Here is a 21,792-nt window from a genome sequence, read left to right on the forward strand (position 1 = left end):
ATTCATGAATATTGTGCGTTAATCCATGTCCCCCTTCCACCTTCCTTTGTCCTTCTCCTCCTCCTCCTCCTCCTCCTCCTCCTCCTCCTCCTCCTCCTCCTCCTCCTCCTCCTCCTCCTCCACTATTCCACACCCGTTCCTCGCCGTCTCACTCTGTCACTCAATCGTCTGTCTGAATGTCCGTCAGTCTGATAACGTGTGTGTGTGTGTGTGTGTGTGTGTGTGTGTGTGTGTGTGTGTGTGTGTGTGTGTGTGTGTGTGTGTGACATCAGTACTTACTATGTTTTCTATTACGTCTTTGGTTATGTTAATTGTTCGTATTATTCAGAGTGTTTCGTTTATTTATTTACTTATCATATTATTCCTTGTATGGTGATGGTTGTGGTGTGTCCATGATAGAGGAGGAGGAGGAGGAGGGTGGTGACTGATGACCCTTAGAAGCTGATCATGATGGTGAGACGGTGGCGATGCTAATGGTGTCTGCGATGGTAATGGTGATGGAGTGGCGGTCGTGGTGGAGAGGATGGAGCTCGTGGTCATAGAAATGCGTGGAGAGTGGTGGAGATAGTGGTGGTGATGACCCTACTGGTGGTGGTGGAGGTGTTGGTGTTAGTAGAAGTGGAGTAATAGTTTGCCAGGAGAAATAGTATTGGTGATGCAGAAAATTTAATGCAGTGGAATAATAGAAAAAATGTGTTTGGTGATGGTGTAGAAGAGATGGAGGGTGTATGTAGACGGGGGTGTAGGTGGAATGAGGTGTTTGTTGGCAGGGGATGGTGTGCGTGTGGCAGGGGTGTACAGGGGTCAGTCCCAGGTCAACAAGAGTCTGTCTGGCGCTGTGCATACCCACGAGTCACCTGTCTGTTGTCTTAGGGTAGGAGTCGTGTGGCTTGGCGGCGGTGGTGGTGGTGGTGGTGGTGGTGGTGGTGGTGGTGGTTGCCCCCTCTCTTCCCCCTTTCCTCTGTCGCTAAGTGTTGAGTGCCTCCCTCCCCCACACCTTCCTTGCTCCTCCCCATCCTCTCCTTCCTCTCACCCCTTTCTCCCCCCCCTCTGTTCTTTCCAATCTTTCTCTTGCCAGGTCCCTCCCCCTTCTCTTCCCCTCCCCTTCCCTCTCCCAGTCCCCCTCCCACCCTTTGTTTTTATTCGTTTAGTGCCTCTTTAGTGTTTCCTTTATTTTATGCTAATTGTATGTTTCCCTTTCCGACGGACGGGAAAACGTTAATTCCAACTCTCCTTTACTTTGGCGCCCCAACAAATAAATGTCTGTGTGTGTGTGTGTGTGTGTGTGTGTGTGTGTGTGTGTGTGTGTGTGTGTGTGTGTGTGTGTGTGTGTGTGTTTCACCGCCGCCGCTCACCCGCCGGACCGGTCGCGGGCGGTGGCAGCTTTATTTACTGCCGTCGGAGCATCCTTCACCCCGAGCCTGGAGTGGGACGTTAAAGATGTGTTTTATTTACCGAGTAACATTATGTATGAAGTTTCTAGGCTCAGGTTTTCATTTTAGCCGCGGGAGATCCGTGCGTTGCTTGATTTATTGACTCCGGACCCTTGTGAAGAACAAATGGATTTTGCTTGTATGTAAAACAGCTCACTGGGTGTGTTTCAGCGGCGGAGGAGGCGCGGGTGGGGTGGCGGCACGAGGGGTGGGGGCGGGTGACGTGTTAGTCAGGGTCGTGATGTGTATAGTTGACCTGAAGGCATGACCTCTCTGAAGTATGTGTGCGTGTGGGAGTGCAGGGGTGTGGGGTTGGGGTCCATGGGAGTGTGATCACCGTCCTGGGACCGTCCTGTATCACTGCAGCCTTTGCTTCCACCCTAACTTCACTTAGCACTCCACCACCACTGCACCAGACCACTCCTTTATCCTCCCACCAGTGCTTAGCTTCTCTCTCACTCGTTCTCTCCCAGCCCTCACAACTCAACGCTTAGGGCCTCGCCAGCGGAATGTCGCGGAGAAAAGTCGATGATTTTTATGTTTTCCCTCGTAGGTTGGCGGCGAAAGCTCTTACTCGGAGGGAGGGGAAAAATACACACACATGCACACAGTTCGTAGGGGAGAAAACCTTTTAATGCAATTGTCTGCCGATTAAGTTACTGCGGGGGTGAGCGGCGAAGGGGTGGGGTGAATGGGTGGGTGAGCTGTGAGTTAGCCCTGGGTTGTTGCTGGGGGATGGGTAGGGATAGGGGGTAAGGGCTACAGGAACCGGCAGGGTATAGTGACCTCAGGATATTATATTGCAGAAGGGTAGAGAAGCGATGAGCCGATGTGTTGTTTCGTATTTTCGTTAACGGGAGTATTGGTAAGGTTTTTGCTGTGTAGTGGTGGCGACGCGTGTAGGTTAGTGTGTTTGAGTGCAGTGCGTGTGAGGGCGTGGGGGCGTGGGTGGTAAGTGCAGCGGAGGTTGGAGGGGTGTAGTAGAGGCAGGCGACGGTAAGGTTATCCGATGCGGCTGGTTCCGTCCATTATTGTCTCATATGTCACCTGTACCTGTCCCGGTCAAACCTCCTTCCCCCTCCCGCGCCCTCCCTTCCCTTCCCCTCCCCTCTTCCATTCCTCCTCCTGCTACTCACGTCTCTCTTATCCTCTCTCATCCCTCGCCCCTTTTCTTATCCCCCTCACCCGTCTTCACCGCCGCTCTATCTCGTTCTCCTCCCCTTCCCTACCCTAGCTCATCTCTGACCACACACACACACACACACACACACACCTGTCTCAGGTCATGCTCCTCCCCTGACAATCTTCTCGTCACACCTGAAATTATTCCCTTGCAAGCTACTCTCATCTCTCCCTTCCTAACCTCACCCCCCCCCCTACCCTCTCCTCTGTACGCTCACCTGCTGCACCAGTACCTTTTTTCTTCAGGTGAGCCGCTTCTCCTTCCCCTTCTCTTTCCGTGTCTCCTCCTCCTCCTCCTCCTGTTCCCTTGTCCGTCTGCCATCCCCTCCCACCACGTGCCCTCCGGTACTCAGGACTCCCACAGGATAAACAAGGCCAGAGCTCCTGCAGGGCCCGGGACTGACCTGGCCACGAGGGCAAACACGGGATGCGAGGGAGAGTGTTTTCTTGTGTAATATACCTTCACGGCCCGCCGTTTGCAGGGAGGCTTCTGTGCGACACACACACACACACACACACACACACACAGTCATGAGCGGAGTGAGGGACAGTATGGCTGGTGCTTGTCCATGGTCCGGGGCGCCCCAAGCGCCGCTCGGTCAACAAGGGTAACAAGGCGAGCCGTGGATGGAGGCAAGGGGCGTCCTCCTCTTATTCCTCTTCTCGTTTGTTTTCGCAGAAACTTGATCAATAAGCTCCGTCCGCGCACCGGCCACGAGGGAGTCGCTCCATTCAGCGCGCTGCTGTAACATGGCATTATTTAGTACACTAATTGGCTGCAGGGAAAAAATTTCCTGCTGTGTCTCGGTCTTTCAGTGTTTATTTTTCATTATTGTGAGAGATGTGATTTTTTCCTTTCTTTAATGCATGACCCCTTCAGTGCAAGCACTCCCTCCCTCTCCTCTCCCTTTTGCGATCTCGCATTTCTGTTCTCTCCTTCCCTCTGTCGTGCTCGAGAGCCAAGACGTCGTGGGAGGCGCGGCGGGATGAGGTGCTGGTAATTCTAGGCCGGGACACTCCGTCGTGAGCACCTGGAGGAATTTTCTGAGCAGCCTCACCTGTAGAAGTGATCTCTTGGGTAGGGGCCGCGGCGCTCATGAGATGATAAAGTGAGGCGAACGCTAATGAAATGCGCGGTGCTTTATTTTGTTGCTTTTACGGCAGATGTTCCTGCACACTAACACAGCAACTTGGGACCTCCACCTCTTTCACACTTTTTTTTAATATTCTGGGATCTCTCACGGTGTTAAGTGGATAAGGATTGGTGGATGCTGGGTGGACGGGCAGTGAAAGGCGAATAAGAAGTGGAAGACTGCTGGGGGATGCGAGAGTAAGGAAGGGCGTATAGGTGTCCTTGGGCGGCAGTTGGAGTGGTTAGTGCCGCGCCTGATGACCTCCGTTGTCTCAGCCTCCTTTGTGTGTCCAGAAAGGCGACTTACCTCTCCGCCGAGCGTGAGAACAATGTACTCGAGTATTAACCATTGATCACCACCACCACCACAACCCCTTCGTCCCTGCCTCCCGCCACAAGTATAGGTTTAAGCACCGCAATATAGGCTTAAATTAATACATAATAAACAATGCACAGACTCGAGCGAATTTGAGAACCGCTTTGAAAACCATTCAGGAGCATCATTCTTAGAACAGTATCATCAAACACTTCACTCAAGGCTTGCACTTACTTTCGCGAGTTCTCAATGATGTTTTCGACCGTGGTGGTGACAGATCAACAGTATTCCTACATTATTAACAGGAAAAACACACTTGAGAACCTGGCTTGTCATCTCTGACCTTTGAAAATAGTCATGGTGAGGGAGCAAAGTGAGCAAAGTGTTTGAATCACACGATAACAAACCTGAAAAATAAAAATAGTAACCTCGGCCCGGCATAGCAAGTGTCCCTCCTGCCATTCCCGGAGAGCTGACCTAACGATGAGTCCCTCTGTTATTTGCCACGGGAGTTCGGCCTCGTAAAAGGAGGTGGTGACGCGGCCGTAACTGGTGTAGTGGCTCGTTGGATCACTGCTCACCCTCGTCCCGTCCATTCCCGGGGTGGAAAGTCCATTCATACTGCGGTGGAAGAGGTGGAGGCTGCTGGTAATACTGGTAGTGGAAAAGGTGGTGGTTGTGATGGTGGTGGTGGCGACAGGTGAGGCGAGGGAAGGGAAGGGAACGGAAAGGCTCTGTAGCTAGAGTAAATTTCCATGGAATGATTGAGGAAGTGGAAAGCGAGGGAGCGGGCCATGTACAGAACAGTAGGCTGAGGGATGGAGTGGCGCTGAGGGGCCCATGAAATACTGCGTTGTGAATGTGGAAGCTCAACCAGAGAGAGAGAGAGAGAGAGAGAGAGAGAGAGAGAGACCGACCCCTATCATACTTCCTCCTCCTCTTCTTCTTCCCGACCACTGATAACAAAGGCCTGCCCAGCTCCCCACGTGGCCTCCCTCACCTCCAGGGCAGAGGGAGGCCGCGGGAGAAAGAAGTTCACGGGGCAGGAAGTGATGCAGTAGTTGATAGTGCGCCAAATATTGATGGAATTCGTATCGCAGCGGAAACCAAAACGAGACGAAGAAGAGGAAGAGCAACACCTCCACCACCAATAGTAGTAGTAACAACAAATAATTCCTATCCAGTCCCACATTTACTAACAAAAATATCACATCATTCATTTTAATACAATTTCTAATGAATTTACAAATGAACGATGCATATCAGTGTTTCTTTTGTTACGTTCACTGCTTAAATGGGTAAGATTGGCATCGGGAAGCCGGTGAACAAAAAAAAAAAAAAAAACACATATCCTTGGTGAGGATATGCAAAGGGGGCACTTAAGCTATTTAATAACCCAATAACAAAATACATGAAACTGACATACACAGATATAACAAATAAATATAACAATAAAGAACCCAACTTACAATACTCTAATAATATGGAGGCAAGGTGGAAACCTAACAATAATATGGATATTGTGGAAAAAAACGGGACGAGGGGAAGTGATACTTACGAGGTGTCGCAGTGGTGAAGTGCTGGGTGATGTGGATCCCACGGTATTCCAAGAGGCGTTGCGTTCGCTGGTTGAGGCCTTGACCTCGACTGACTTCCAAAAATCATGGAACTCGCTTAACACTTCCGTTTGAGTCGAATGGAGCCGCGTGAATCCTTACTTCGGGACAGAAGCGGGGCTTCATGAGACGGTGACGTGGAGGGGAAGTGGAGAGGTGAAGAACGAGGTAGCAAGCGGAGGAGGTGATGGTAGTGGGGTACGTTACAGGTGGGCCGTTAAAATTTCCTCCCCCCTAAGACCTCCGTAATGGGCCAAAGGGTTGTGATCGGTGAAGACCGTAGTTTGAGGGCCAGGATGAAGGTAGCACTCAAAACGTTGGAGCGCCAGGACGAGTGCCAGAGCCTCCTTCTCGATGGTGGAGTAGTTGAGTTGGCGTTTCTTCAGCTTAGCTGAGTGATAGGCGATGGGATGGAGGATGCCGCTTGTGGGGTCCGCTTGTAGGAGGAAAGCACCCACTCCAACTCCGCTCGTGTCCACTTGTAGAAGAAAGGGGCGGGAGTGATCTGGCGCCCAGACCACTTGAGAGGAACGCCTTAAGATGTTGGAAGGCTTGGTCACAGGTCGGGATCCAGTGAAAAGGGACGGAAGTGCTGATAACGTCCGTCAGGAGGCCGGCCAAGGTGGAGAAGTTCCTACAGAACCGTCTGTAGAAACCGGCCATCCCCAAGAACCTCATGAGAGGTGTCCTGGTGGTAGGGACAGGGAAGCCAAGGATGGCCTCCACGTTTGCTCTCTTGGGGCGAACCTTATCGTTCCCCACCACATGTCCCAGGTAGACCACCGTGGACTTCCCGAAGGTGGACTTGGCAAGGTTGATCGTAAGACCGGCTTCCTGCAACCGACCCATCAGCCTCCGGAGACGGGTCAGATGTGTCACCCAGTCGTCCGAAGTCACCACCAGGTCGTCCAGATAGGCAGCTGTTCCCTCCAAGTCCTGGGCGATGTCATTTATAGCCCTCTGGAAGGTGGCGGGAGCATTAGACAAGCCGAAGGACATCACTATTGGTATAGCTGATTATTCGGGCCTCGTCCCAGAGGGGAATCTGGTAGTAACCTTTAAGTAAGTCTATAGTGGTTACAAATTTGGCTACTCCTATGCTATCTATCTTCAACGTTAAACTGAGCGAAAGCCATATTAAATAGATGTTAAACAAAACATTAAATAGATGTTAAACAAAAATAGGATAAGTGAACTACTTAATTGAGGAATTTGGCAGTAACTACTCAATTGAGGAATCGGGTTATTAAATAGCTTCTTAAGTGCCCCTTTGCATATCCTCACCAGTTGAAACTGCAGTGTCTTTTTTATTGTTCACCGGGTCCCCGATGCCAATCTTACCCATTTAACCGGTGAACGTAACAATTGGCGACCGTGACAGGACCATTGTAACCCATGTTCAGTGTTCCATTTTTCCAGTGACTTTCTGTGATTACATTTGTGTTTCTGTGGTGTTGTGACAGATGTGTTTTTTCTGTGACTTACTCTGCGTTACTCTGCGTGTCGTTTAAATTTACCTTTGTGCGATCAAGTGGCTCCCTTTGGGTTAAAAGGGCTTCGTGACTTTCATTGGTATCAGTGGTAGAGCAGGAAACCAGGTAGAAAGGCGTGTTCACCGATAGCACTTACCTCTAATTTTTTTGCACATAGGCAGTAGGCAGGTGTGTAATAAGTGTTATCCATGTGTTAGAATCATATGTTCATGCGAACCCTCAATCCCTCACTTCGCGGAGCGGATAATTTTTCTCGGTAGTTATAATTGGCCCTTTTAACTAGTCCCTCAGACTAATCCGCCTCCTTATCAGTAACAAGTCTTCGTCCTCATCCTCTTAGTCTCGTAACTATTAGTCTCGTAACTAGAGTAATCCGATCCATTTTACTGCCGTAATTCTCTAGTTTACCCCTCGTTAGTGATTGTACCCATAAGCGTTTACTTAAGTATAATCTAGGTAATTTCTAAGGTTGCCTTTATTATCCCTCTGGCAAGTTCCTCAATTAAGTAGTTCACTGCCAAGTTCCTCAGAGGGATAATAAAGGCAACCTTAGAAATTACCTAGATCATACTTAAGTAAACACTTATGGTACAATCACTAATGAGAATTACGGCAGTAAGAGGGGTCCGGATTACTCTAGTTACGAGACTAGATAGGATGAGGACTAGGACTGGTTACTAATAAGGAGGCGGATTAGTCTGAGGGACTAGTTAAAAGACCAATTATAACTAGTGAGAAAAATTATCCGCGAAGTGAGGATTCGCATGAACATATGATGATTCCAACACTTGGATAACACTTATTAACACACCTGCCTATGTGCAAAAAATAGAGGAAGTGCTATCAGTGAACACGCCTTTCTACCTGGTTTCCTGCTCTACAACTGCTATGCGATACCAATGAAAGTCACGAAGCACTTTTAACCCAAAGGGAGCCACTTGATCGCATAAAGGTATATTTAAACCACACGCAGAGTAAGTCACAAAAAAACATCAAAGTCACAACACCAGAAACAAAAAAGTAATGTAATCACAAAAAAAAAAGTCACTGGAAAAATGGAACACTGAACATGGGTTACAATGGTCCCGGTGAACAACAAAAAAAAAAAATACACTGCAGGTTCAACTAATAGGATATGCAAGGGAGGCACAAACTATTTAATAACCCGATAACAGAACACATGAAACTGACATACACGTAGATATAACAAATGAATATAACAATAAAGAACCCAACTTAACAATACCTAACAATAATATGGAGGTAAGGTGGAAAAACGGGACGAGGGGATGTGATACTTACAAAGAGTCGCAGTGGTGAAGAGCTGGGTGATGTAGATCCCACGGTATTTCAAGAGGCGTTGTGTTCACTGGTTGAGGTCTTGCCCTGAACTGACTTCCAACCATCATGGAGCTCGCTCAACGCTTTCGCTTGAGTCGAATGGGGCCGCGTGAATCCTTACTTCGGGACAGGAGCGGGGCTTCATGAGACGGTGACGTGGAGGGTTCATGAGACGGTGACGTGGAGGGGAGGTGGAGAGGTGGCGAACAAGGTAGCAAGCGAAGGAGGTGATGGTAGTGGAGTATGTTACGGGCGGGCCGTAACACTTTTTATTCTTAAAACACAAACACTCAGCAACAACCTAATACAAAGTACACCTTTTCAACAATATGATGACTTTAAAGCAGTGAAAGAAAGCGAACACTGGTGAAGGAAACACACACACACACACACACACACACACACACACACACACACACACACACACAGCTATGTAACACTGTATTAGTATATCCTCAGGGAACTGTGTGCTGTCAGCTGTGTAAGGTCAACAAAGGTCACAACATATAACAACGCTCTCTCTCTCTCTCTCTCTCTCTCTCTCTCTCTCTCTCTCTCTCTCTCTCTCTCTCTCTCTCTCATAAAATGTAACACGATTAACACATTTATAATTACCCTCATTACGGTTACCTGCGTTTTTTCTCTCACACACCTGGGAGAGAGAGCTTGTACACCTGCACACCTGTCCTGGCCACACAGGTGCGATGCTTACGAAAGAAAGGGTGAAAAATCTTGCTAGCCTCATTTTTATTAGGTTGGTGGTCACTAATTTGTTATTCCTTAGAAATAAAAAGTGTCTTGCATTCTTAGTGGGTCATTTTAAGTGAGAGGTTTACACTCTCTCTCTCTCTCTCTCTCTCTCTCTCTCTCTCTCTCTCTCTCTCTCTCTCTTGCAGGTAACCATTGTTGGATTTTTAGTTTGAAAAGAAAAACAACTGTTTCTTAGACCTGTACAAGTAAAATACTTCACACACACACACACACACACACACACACACACACACACACACACACACACACACACACACACACACACAGGAGGAAAGGAAGGAAGGGCAGGCATGAAATACGGTGCGGTTCACTTTCCACTTTAAATCCCATGGCGGCGTTGTAATCCCCACCTGCCCTAAATTACACTCAGGTAATGCCAGTCCAAACCCAGAACCTCCTCCTCTTCCTCTTCTTGTTCTTCCTCCTGCTCCTCCTCCTCCTCCTCCTTTCCAACCTCCCCCTCTTCCCCTCTTCCTCTCTCTCTCCTCCTCATCGCCACAGGTAAATCATTCATCGGTCGTTAGTAATCACGCAATTACTTCTCTAACTCGCTCCTTTACCGACCAATTAGATTACTGGGAAGGCTGCCGTTAGCTCCGCGCCGCCGTGTTTGCCCAGCGTGTGAAAGGGAGAGAGGAGGCGGCAGAGGGGAAACCGTGAGGGAGAGAGGAGGGATATGGACTGTAGGTGCTCAATTTGTAGCCTTGCTGGGGTTGAAAGAGGGGAAAGGGGTGAGGGTGAGGTGGAGGTCGTGGTCACGCTGGGAAACAGGCTGACTCACGCTTAATTGCTGGTAATTCTCAACACACTTGCGTTTTCCATATTAAAATTAGCGTGTGCCGGAAGGAAGGGGACGGCAGGGAAAGGGAAGAGGATGGGGTGTTGGGGATGGTGACGGGGGAAAGGAAAGAGGGACTGGAGTTGGTGAGGGAAAAAAATTGGCGTTTCCTCTCTTGCTTCTTTCCTGTTTTCCTTCTTTACCTTGTTCATTTATTTATTTATTTTTCCTTTCCCATTTTTATTCAGTTTTTTTTTCCTTTGAGTGTTCTATGATAATAACGTGTTTCTCTCTCTCTCTCTCTCTCTCTCTCTCTCTCTCTCTCTCTCTCTCTCTCTCTCTCTCTCTCTCTCTCTCTCTCTCTCTCTCTCTCTCTCTCTCTCTCTCTCTCTCTCTCTCTCTCTCTCTCTCTCTCTCTCTCTCTCTCCACCACAAGACAAGTATATTAGCAACCACACAGACTTGATCAAGGAAGAACAACCAAGCACACAACCAGCCACTGACTTAAACACGTTCATTTATCAAGGTTCCTGTGCATGACGCCAATCACTCCACGGGCCTCATGTTTCCTCACCCTCAGAGGCGTCCAGTCAAGTGCATGGCGACGTGATAAACGAGTGTGGGAAGTGAAGGATGTCAGGTAAACCGGGTATAGCCTCTGTTTAGTGTGGGTCAGGTGGGTGGATCAGAAAAGAAAAGAGTTGCACGGAGATTTGCTGAGAGGTCGGCTGCAGGCTGCTTGTTGTTTAGTGACCATGCAGGAGACACAGTTCTTAAGGGTGTGTTCTTTAGTGTTTCAGTGGCTTGTCGGGGTCAGGGGGGAAGTTTAGTTTTGGGGTTTTCTAAAGTGTTTTCATGTTTCTAGTAATAGTTTGAGTCTTGTGGATTTTTTTTTTTTCAGTTTTTATGAGTGTTTTCGTGGTTGTAATGATGTGATAGTTTTTTTATGGTGTTCAGAAGTGTTTCCTTGTTTCTAGCAGTGGTTTGGTTTTAATGGAAGTATAGTTTTAAAGTTTTCATGAGTTTAGTGGTTGTTTGATTGAAGTTTTTTTTTTTTAGGGTTTTCGAGTCTTTTTTGCATTTCACGCAATAGTTTCATTGTAGCGGAAGTGTTTTCGTGATTCAAGTGGTAGTTCAGCAAGAATTCTATATCATCATTGGGAGAAAAAGTCACGAAAACCCGACTAATCTCTAAAAACGCGCCTGATGAGAGGGCAAAGAGAGAACAATACGTTTCGAAGCATTGTTCTTGATCAGGTTTCGCCTTCATGTCGAACAGATGGTGTTGCGCAAGTCATGGCTTCATCTAGTTCACTGACGAGGCAAAGACTGGAAATGAAGTAGTTTTCTGAGCAAGATAGCAAGATTGACTCGACCTTCAGAATATCTCCATAAATTTGCCGGCTTCCATGCAGTATGAATGTTTGTCTGACGTCTTTCACTACAAATACAAAATCGCATCTTTCAAACGACGAAACTCAATAGATGATCGAAATGCAATGAATATACTGCATGCTGAATCCCGGCTGGACGTGCACCGGTAAGAGGACGAGTGTGACAGGTACGAATTACTGGAATGCTAATCTGCAGTGACGAGACACAGAGTGCAGGCAAAGAGAAAGCAATATACTGCGCACTTACACTAAATACCAAATATATACTTCTCTCGTTTAATAAAAGAAAAAAAAAGGCGAGGGAGTTAAAGATTTATAAATATCTCCAAGTGAAATGGTGCATCAGTGGAAAACACATCAAGATTATTCAATGCACTTCAGAACCTGCCTTGCTTAAAACGTTATTTATGCAGAAACCTTTTAACTTATTCATCGACGCTCACTTGTGTTGATGTTTTCCTCAAGCTGCTGCAGGTCTTTCACCGCCATGGCCGCCGGGTGTGTGTGTGTGTGTGTGTGTGTGTGTGTGTGTGTGTGTGGGGAGGGATATGTGTGTGTGTGTGGACTGAATACCTCTAAGAGAACACCTCCCATGGAATTACAACCCGGACACTGAGAATATTCAAAGCATGTACAATGGAGATCAAAAGTCTAGTCACCTGAAATATTCACTCTCAATGTCCTTAGCGTTTCATCCTTCAGCATTACATCGGCTCAGCTGAGAGGCGCACAAAACCTGACAATTAATACATTAATGACCTACCGGAGCGTATAATATTCAGGAAAACACTAAAGATAACGTAAATATTGTATGATACATGAATCCTGGCGCTGAATGTACAAGAGAGAGAGAGAGAGAAGTGGAAGAACAAATTCCAAATGGCAGTCAGTAATAGGATACTAATACAAGGATATTCAAGCATCGGACAAATGTTTCCGTGGGTTTAATTAATGTTACAGTGCGGCAGTGCGTGACATTCAGGTTAACACGGTGGTAATAAGATGCATCTCCACCGCACCGCTTCCTCCTCTCATCCGATACAAGTATTTGCTGCACTAAAAAAAGCAGACAAACGTGCGTTTCCCTTGCAAAGTTTAGGAGAACACGTCCTTGTCTGGTATTGCTAGTGGAGATTGTATTGATATGTAAAGCCAGTCTCTCTCTCTCTCTCTCTCTCTCTCTCTCTCTCTCTCTCTCTCTCTCTCTCTCTCTCTCTCTCTCTCTCTCATGCACCACGCTGTGTCGGGTCGGGTCGTGACGGTCATAATCAAGCTGCAATTTTATGCCTTCCACAAAGCGTTCTGTGGCTGGCCGTGGTGGAGGGGACGCTTCGGGCCCTCCACCACCACCACCACCATCACTACCACCACGACATACGCCACCACAGCCACGTCCCCCTCCACCACCATTACTACTACTACTACTACTACTACTATACCACCATGTACCACATCCGCCGCCTCACCACATCCGCCATCATCACCATCACCTGCACCACAATTTTGCAGAACTCATCACCCAATCATGAAGAACCATTGGAGGAAAATTGGCAGAACCTTGCTTGAAAAATTTGTGCAAGAAAAAAAGTATCTTGGTTCTATGTAGTATTCTGAAGGTCTGGGAGAGTGACTGAGCGGAATGGGAGAGAGGAAGGAAGAGGAGGGGGAGAGGGGATGAGGTGAGGTTATAAGGATACTCTCGTGGCGGGGGGGGTTGAGGGGGTGCAGAAGCGGGTGCTATTAATGGAGAGTGGTGGATAGTGAAGGGGGGGCTATGGGTGGGTGAGGGTGCGGTGTTAAGGTTCCTGGCAGTGTTTGGTGAGCGGGGCGGTGGTCATGATGGATGGGTGAGTGGCGTGGTGCGTGCGTCACTCATCCATCTAGACCAACATACTTCTGTGACTTCTGAATTAAGCTGAGGAAAGTGTGTGTGTGTGTGTGTGCGTGTGTGTGCGTGTGTGGGAGAGAGGGTGCATTTATGGGTTTTATGTGGGAGTTAGTAAGGGTTAAATCGCCATAAACACAGACACATGGACAGACAGACTTACAGGAGGGAGGGCAGGGGAGAGGAAGGAGAAAATAAAAGCTATAAAAAATGGAGAAAAAGAGAAAGGAAAAGCATTAAATAGCATGTCTTGTCACGGTCAGTTTTTCACTTTCCCTTTCTCTCCCTTATTCCATACACTGACCCATCCCCTGCCCTCCCATGCTCTCTCTCTCTCCCCTCCCTTCCCTTCCCCTCTGCACCCTTTCACCCTCTCACCCTCTGACTCACCCATAGCATTCAATATCTCACCGTTTCCCTCCTTGTTACCTGGGACGTACCTTACCTCCCTTTCCCTCTCCTCTCAGTTCAGCAAGACGTACAGAGGACAGGTGTGGTGATCAGCTGGTAGTGTGCAGGTGTTGCCCTTCTTACCTGAATGGGGAAACTGAAGTAGAACAGGTGTAGAGGGTTAGTGGGTTGTCTTTTTCTCTTCTTTCTTTTCTTCTTTTTGCGTAACTAGAAACAGAGGTGGAGGAAGGACGAGGCATTCATGACCACCACCACCACCCGCAGGAAGAGAAAGTAGGAGAGCCCTCGTGGGAAACTATAAAAAAGATGTCCTGCCGTGCCGCCACCTGTGTAGGATGTAGGATTGTGACTCACTGGATGACTGACTGACTGGCTGACTGAAAACTGAGTAAACTGACTGGTACACTGATTGAATGACTGAAGAAAAAACTATATGACTGGCGAACTAATTTGCAAAGAAATTAATTGAGAGATTGACTGACTGACTGACTGACTAAATAGACAAGTAAATGGGTGAGAAATGGAATGATTCACCGGAAAACTGACTGAGCAAATAATTAAAAGAAAACAACCTAAATAAGAACCTGCCGGAGTAACTGGAAAAAAAAAATTATCTAGAAAATATTTGAGTAACTGACTAACTTACTAAAAACTTGACAGAATGAACCACTGACTAACAACTTTACAATCCACTGATCCTCACGTACACCCATCCATCTCATCACTACACTCACAAAATCCAACAACACACTGTCTCTACCGCGGGAAGGAGTCACGGGTGAGGACACTACACCCACTACACCCATTCACGCAGACCCAGTAATGAAGAGGTTCCTATGGGCGTGAGCGTGGGTGTAGGTGTGAGTGAGTGGGCGGGGATTCGCGTATGTTTGCTCGTTGTCTCCACCCAAGACCTCAGCCCTCCTTGAGTCAATCTCCACTGCTCCGTGTGTGAAAGAAAAGGAGAAGGAGGAGGAGAAAGAGGTGGTGGTGGTGGTGGTGGAGGTGTGTGGTTGGGAGAAAGGAGATAAGTACGAGGAGGAAAGGAACGAGTCTAAAGTGATGGAAGGATAGTCTCTAGGGAGGAAGGAAATCCAAGTTTCAGAAAGAGATGAGATTGGGATGGAAAGAAAAATTAAGCAGGAGGAAGATAAGGAGGTCATGTCCTAAGAGAGAGAGAGAGAGAGAGAGAGAGAGAGAGAGAGAGAGAGAGAGAATGACTCCATATTGACTTACTTTTGAATCAGGGAAAAAAAAAAAAAAGAGGAACAAAGTGAAGAATAAGCATACAGTAATATTTCCTCTTTTAGACGAGACAATGGCGCATTTAAATTTTTCACCCGCCCACTCAGCACTAACTTCACTCCACTTCCTTACTTACCTTCAATTATGTGAGGAGGAAAGAAAGGAGATAACGGGAGAGGAGGAACACTGGAAAGCTCTCCCCGTCCCTTCGCCGCGCCCTCACGTTAAGCAGTAAATAGAACAGGGGAGGCAAACATGTTAATGGACTTGTAGAGCCCCGGAGACAGTTAGAGGGCGGGCGGGTGACACTCCACGGCCTCACCTGTCCATACATCCCGCCGCTGCCCTGCCCGGTAAAGGAGCGTACCTGTGGCGGGGTTCAGATGAGTGTGGTGGTGAGGAGACGTGTACTTCTTGCTTCTCTTCTCTTCTTCTCTTCTCTTTCTTTGTTCCGTGAGTGCTGGCGGTGGTGAGTGACCCGCTGCAGTGTCGCTATTCCGGGAAACTCAGGTGGGGTCAGCGGTAAGCCACCACGCGACTTACCTGTTTGTGTTAATTATGCTGATTTTACCTGTAAGATTAAGTGATTTGTGAAAGGGTGTATTGGTGTAATTGTGGTGTATGTTTGTATTTCCCCCTCTCTTTGTATCTATCTATGTATTTATCCACCCTATTCTTCCACACGCAGTTCACTAGTAGTATAGTAAATAGAACAGTCTCTCTCTCTCTCTCTCTCTCTCTCTCTCTCTCTCTCTCTCTCTCTCTCTCTCTCTCTCTCTCTCTCTCTCTCTCTCTCTCTCTCTCTCTCTCTCTCTCTCTCTCTCTCTCTCTCTCTCTCTCTCTCTCTCTCTCCTATGCCTGAAGAGCATCAAAGGGTAGTAAGCTCCTGGTCCCCACGGCCGTGACAAAAGACCACAGGATACGCTTGTTACACACTGGACGGACAGACACTGAACAGACGGACAGAGGAGGAATAAACAATGATTAGTCTAACGAGCGACTATTGTGATGATGGAAAAAATCAAAGGAGAGACACTCAATATTCAGGCTACACAACTTGATCATGTAGAATAGAACAAGTCTCGTGTGCTTCTATCATGCGGCGAACTCGAAATAATTTAACGCCGTGACACTCATTACCTTCGTTGCCGCTGCTATTGATTGCGTCGCTACCCTGAACAGATTTGACCTTAATAACTAGTGTGGGGTGAGAGTAACTGCCCCTGACGCTCCACCTGGGGGACTGTATGCTGGGTATTGGAAGGGGAAGGTGCAGGGTAGGAAGAAGAGAAAGGTTTAAGGTGCTGAGACAAGAATAAACATACAAGGAGGAGAAGGGAAAGATGCAATGAATGGTGAGGGTAAGGATGTAGAAAGGAGGGAAAAAGAGAAGAGGTAAAGGACTGAAGAGAAATTTTAAAGCGACGAGAAATGGGATAGAATAGGTGAAAGGAAAGGTTTAAGGAGCGGAGACGCGGGAAGGGAAAGTCTAATAAAAGAATTAACTTCGTCATGAGAGAAGGAAGAGAGAGAATTAAACCCCACAATTTATCAATAGAACCCGAAATGCAACTTTGATATCACAAGGAAGCTTCAGTGCAAGTAAAAGCTTCTCATGACAAGCCCTCACATCCAGGAAGCTTTCAATACTACTTAAATTCATATTGCTGTTCTCCTTTCCTATTGCTTCATATCAGTGTAATCTTTATCAATTCCTGTCCCTTGGAGCAGATCACCTATCGCATTATACCCCGGAACGACTATCATTACTCCCACTCCTTTGTATTAGCCATTCATAAACATTACCACCGCACTCCTACCGCAACCCACACTCACACACACTATTGAGACCTTCACCGAGAGCTTTCCCCGCTTCTTCTGTCGCGCTAACAACACCGCTCCCCATATCGCTTGAAGGGAGTAAGAGTGTGTAGGTGTACTGGCTTTGTGTTGTGGTGTGTGTCAGTATGTTAGCTCGCTCACCTGTATTACCTGTGCTCTCATATACTGACTTCCGGGCCCTGTATCCTGCTCTTTAGCTACTGCCGGACACACACACACACACACACACACACACACACACACACACACACTCACTCTCACTCTCTCTCTCTCTCTCTCTCTCTCTCTCTCTCTCTCTCTCTCTCTCTCTCTCTCTCTCTCTCTCTCTCTCTCTCTCTCTCTCTCTCTCTCCCAACTCCTCTACACCAAACCCCATTCATATATTCCTCTCTTTATTTATTCTTAATGCCATATCTATTCATAAATAAAATTGACGCAGTGTGCTGAAAAAAGAAAGTTGAATGTACTGAATATTATACTGGGTATCTTTTATGCTCCTTTGGCTGCTAAATCTGTATCTTGTTTACCTTCCTTAAGTGGCTCTGAAGAGTTAATAAACCATTGGGACTGATAACCAGAGAGAGAGAGAGAGAGAGAGAGAGAGAGAGAGAGAGAGAGAGAGAGAGAGTATAGAATTGCATCAGAAGAGGGTAATGTGTATATTAGAAGGGGAATGAAGAATGAAGGAAGAGGAAGAGAAGGTCAGGGAGAGGAAGAAGGAGAGTAGATGAATAAAGCGGATGTATAATAATTGAGGGAAGAAAGAAGACTGAAGGATGTTATAGAATCTCTAGGAATACAAAGGAATACAAAGGAAAGACCAAGCAACAACAGACCCTGGGGTCCTTACTAGGCTGCTTGGTTAACTATTCTATACTAACTACACAGTGTGAGAGACAGGACAGCAAAGCAGAAGGCTCCTCCCCACCCACCCATCCCATAGGAGGAGGAAGAAGAAGAAGAAGAAGTGGAGGAATATTTAAACAAGAAAAGGAGAGTGGAAGGAGAGAAGCCTGGAAGAAGAGGAGGAACGGCATCTAGAGAGAGAGAGAGAGAGAGAGAGAAGTAAGGAGTAGGTGATTGGGGGCAGGAGTGAGGAGTGATGGAAAGCGAGTGGATAGTGCCATTTATGTGATGTGGAATAAGAATGAGTGGTTTAGGGGGGGAAGGGAGAGTGGAAGGTGCTATGAGGGATGGAATGGTGTGGAATAGGAGTGGGTGGTGGGGAGGAGTGAGTGCAGTGGGGCGGGGTAGTAGTGGATAGGTAGGTGGCGGTGGTGGTGGTGATTGGGTTTGTGTGTGGGGAGTGGAACAGGAGTGGATGGTGGAGAGGACAGAGTAAGAAGGAGTGGAGTGGGGCGTAGTAGTAGTGGATAGGTAGGTGGTGGTGGTAGTGGTGGTGTGTGTGTGTGTGTGTGTGTGTGTGTGTGTGTGTGTGTGTGTGTGTGTGTGTGTGTGTGTGTGGGTGGGGTGGGGGGCATGAGTCGCCGGGCCTGGAAAAGCACCTCAATAAATCCTCCTGAGGAACAAATATATTTCCTGGCCAGCGTTGGGATGCAGGCGCCGCTCTGGCCTCGGACACGCTTATTTATTAGTTTGTTTATCTATTCATTTATTCATACATATATATTTTTTTTATTTGTTTCACATGTACGTACTACCCCCGGCTATCTTTTTCACCCACCCCTGCAGCCTTAATAGTAGGTAGTAGGAGCAGTAGTAGCAGTAATTGTAGTAGTAGTAAAAAAGTAGTAGTGATCAGAATATTTCACCAAACTGCGTATAAAAAAGACCACATTTTCCCCTTTTTTTCCCTTTTTTCCTCTTTTTTCTTTCCTTAATCCTTTTCACTGTCATACCCTCACCCAACAGTGTCCACACCCTTCCAGCACCCATCCACACCCTTCCTTACCCTGTTACACCCTGCCTCTCACCCCAACGACCCAACCATCACCACCATCACCTCAACACCCCATTGCCCTTACTAATCCCCCTTCCTCTACCCTCTCACCCTCCCCTCCGACTCCCGTGGCTGGAGTGTACCCCTTCAACCCACGTTCCCTTTGTTCCCTTCCTGACGGGGACGTGGGAGGCGACGTGGCGGCCTAAAGGAGTTATGTGCTGCAGTCCCAATGTTTCCCTTCGTCAGCGTCTCCTTCAGTGTCCCTCCTCTACTTAATGTCTCTCTCTTTACCGCCTCCGAGGGCCGCTAAGACTGTCTCTCCGTCAGGCTGTCACGGTGTTTCAGTCGCGTTCTCTCTCTCTCTCTCTCTCTCTCTCTCTCTCTCTCTCTCTCTCTCTCTCTCTCTCTCTCTCTCTCTCTCTCTCTCTCTCTCTCGTGTTTCCATTTACATAAAGTTGGACGTGTGAGGAGGAAATCTTTGTTTCATTTTTACTTTCCTGTGTGAGTTATTCCTCTCATTTGCTCTCTCTCTCTCTCTCTCTCTCTCTCTCTCTCTCTCTCTCTCTCTCTCTCTCTCTCTCTCTCTCTCTCTCTCTCTCTCTCTCTCTCTCTCTCTCTCTCTCTCTCATTCCGTGTATATATCGTTTTCCTTTGTCTCCTCTCTCGCTCTCTCTCTCTCTCTCATTGATTACTCCCACTATCTCTTTCTCTCTTCAATGTTTACCAACTCTCATCACTCCTCTCTCTCTCTCTCTCTCTCTCTCTCTCTCTCTCTCTCTCTCTCTCTCTCTCTCTCTCTCTCTCTCTCTCTCTCTCTCTCTCTCTCTCTCTCTCTCTCTCTCTCTCTCTCTCTCTCTCTCTCTCTCTCTCTCTCTCTCTCTCTCATCGGTATCACTTCAGCAATGTTTTATCATTTTTCCTTTACTACTACAGTTCAGAGGACGAAGAGGAGGAGGAGGAGGAGGAGGAGGAGGAGGAGGAGGAGGAAAGATTATTCAACTCCACTCCCTTCTTTCCTCCCAGTCCTCCACCCCTCCACACCCACCAAACTTCCACTGTCTTCTGCCCAAACACCCCTTCCCCCCCCGTCTTCCTCTCCTCCTCCTCCCTTTCATTCTTCCACCTTCCTCCTCCTCCTCCTCCTCCTCCTCCTCCACCGGTAAAGAGAGAGAGAGAGAGAGAGAGAGAGAGAGAGAGAGAGAGAGAGAGAGAACCAATGAGACTCTAGCATTACCTGGAAAATTCTGGACAACCCAATGAAATTTCGTGTTGTCTTGGTAAGAGAGGAAGACAAGACTGACAGTAATGGGGGAGGTGGGACAGCTTCCTCCTCCTCCTCCTCCTCCTCCTCCTCCTCCTCCTCCTCCTCCTCCTCTCCTCCTCCTCCTCCTCCTGTAGCTGTCAGTCCCGCGGTGTCCCATGCTGCTGGCGAGGGTTGAGATGCGAGGCCAGTGACGATAAACCTGTAAAAATTGCAACAGAAAACGTATTTGTTGTCCTGGTCCAGAGAGAGAGAGAGAGAGAGAGAGAGAGAGAGAGAGAGAGAGAGAGAGAGAGAGAGAGAGAGAGAGAGAACTTAACGTGATGTATCTTGTCCCCTCTCTTGAAACGTCCACCTTTTCTTCTCCTTCCTCGTCCTCCTCCTCCTCCTCCTCCTCCTCCTCCTCCTCATCCTCATCCTCCTCTTCCTCTCCTCCTCCTCCTCCTCCTCCTCCTCCTCCTCTTCCTCTTCCTCTTCCTCCTCCTCCTCCTCCATGGTAGCAGAGGTCATAGTACTCTTGCTTTGTTTGCTTCTTGACCTTTGCTGGAATTCTACGCGAGATCACCGGCCTGCGTGTGTGTGTGTGTGTGTGTGTGTGTGTGTGTGTGTGATGTATGTATCTTTGAGAACGTGTTTGTCGTGGCGTACACATTTGATGACCGTGTGTGTATTGATTTGCATTTCCTTGTGTGTGTGTGTGTGTGTGTGTGTGTGTGTGTGTGTGTGTGTGTGTGTGTGTGTGTGTGTGTGTTTCCCTCTTTTTCTTTGTTCTTTGTTTGTACTATTTGTTTGTCGTTTGTTTTTCTATAAAAGTAGATAATTGCGGTTTTTTTGTGTGGGGGACTTGTGTTATGTGTACTTTCAAAGCAACGGTAGTAGCTTTAGTGTCGTTAATAGTAGTAGTAATAGTAGTAGTAATAGTAGTAGTAGTCTTTTATCTTTCTCATTTGTCTCATCATGACTAAATAGTTAAAGTAAAACTAGTAATAGACAACAACAACAACAACAACAACAACATAGTACTTCAACAGAAATAGCCTTTTGTCTCTCACATTCTCGTTTGCCGCACTGCCTCATCATGACAAATTTTTCCGTCAATATCTTTCTTATTTATATTAACCCTCCCTCCTGATTCAATCTTTCTACAACTCTCTTTAAATCCTTTCCTCCTACTCTTCCTCCTCCTCTTCTTTTGTCATCACAGCAGTCATTCTTCCTTTTCATAACCACCACCCTGGCTTCTCTCCCTCTCCCTCTCTCTCCCACTCCCAGGCAGTGATGAATGGCAATGTTTACTCCACGCTCCGCCGGCCGCCGATTAATTGTCAAAGTGCAGTCAAGGAGTCGAATTTGCAGGCCACGGCTTCCTCCCTTTACCACCTTGCCATTTTCTTTCCCCTCCTCCTCCTCCTCCTCCTCTTGCTGCTGTTCCTTCTCTTCCTCCTCCTCCTCTTCCTCCTCCTCCTTCTTCTTCTCTTTTTTTTTTCTTTTTTCTTTTTCTTCTTTTAAAAATCTTCTTTTCTTCTTTTTTTTCGTCCTCCACCTTCTCGAATTTCTTTTTTCTCTTTTTTCGTTTTTTTTTTATTTTCTCTTTATATTTTTACTGTGTTATTTTTAGGTTGGTATTTTTGTCACTTTCTATATATATATACATTTTTTTTTTCTTCCTCACGGTCCTTTACTTCTTCTCAGTCTCTCTTCTTCCTCTTCCTTCTCGTATACTTGTTCTTTCCTCGTTCTTCCTCTCTCTTTCTCATCTTTCTTTTTTTTATTTATTTCATTTACTTAT

This window comes from Portunus trituberculatus, chromosome 50 (assembly GCF_017591435.1).
Source record: "Portunus trituberculatus isolate SZX2019 chromosome 50, ASM1759143v1, whole genome shotgun sequence".
Taxonomy (NCBI): domain Eukaryota; kingdom Metazoa; phylum Arthropoda; class Malacostraca; order Decapoda; family Portunidae; genus Portunus; species Portunus trituberculatus.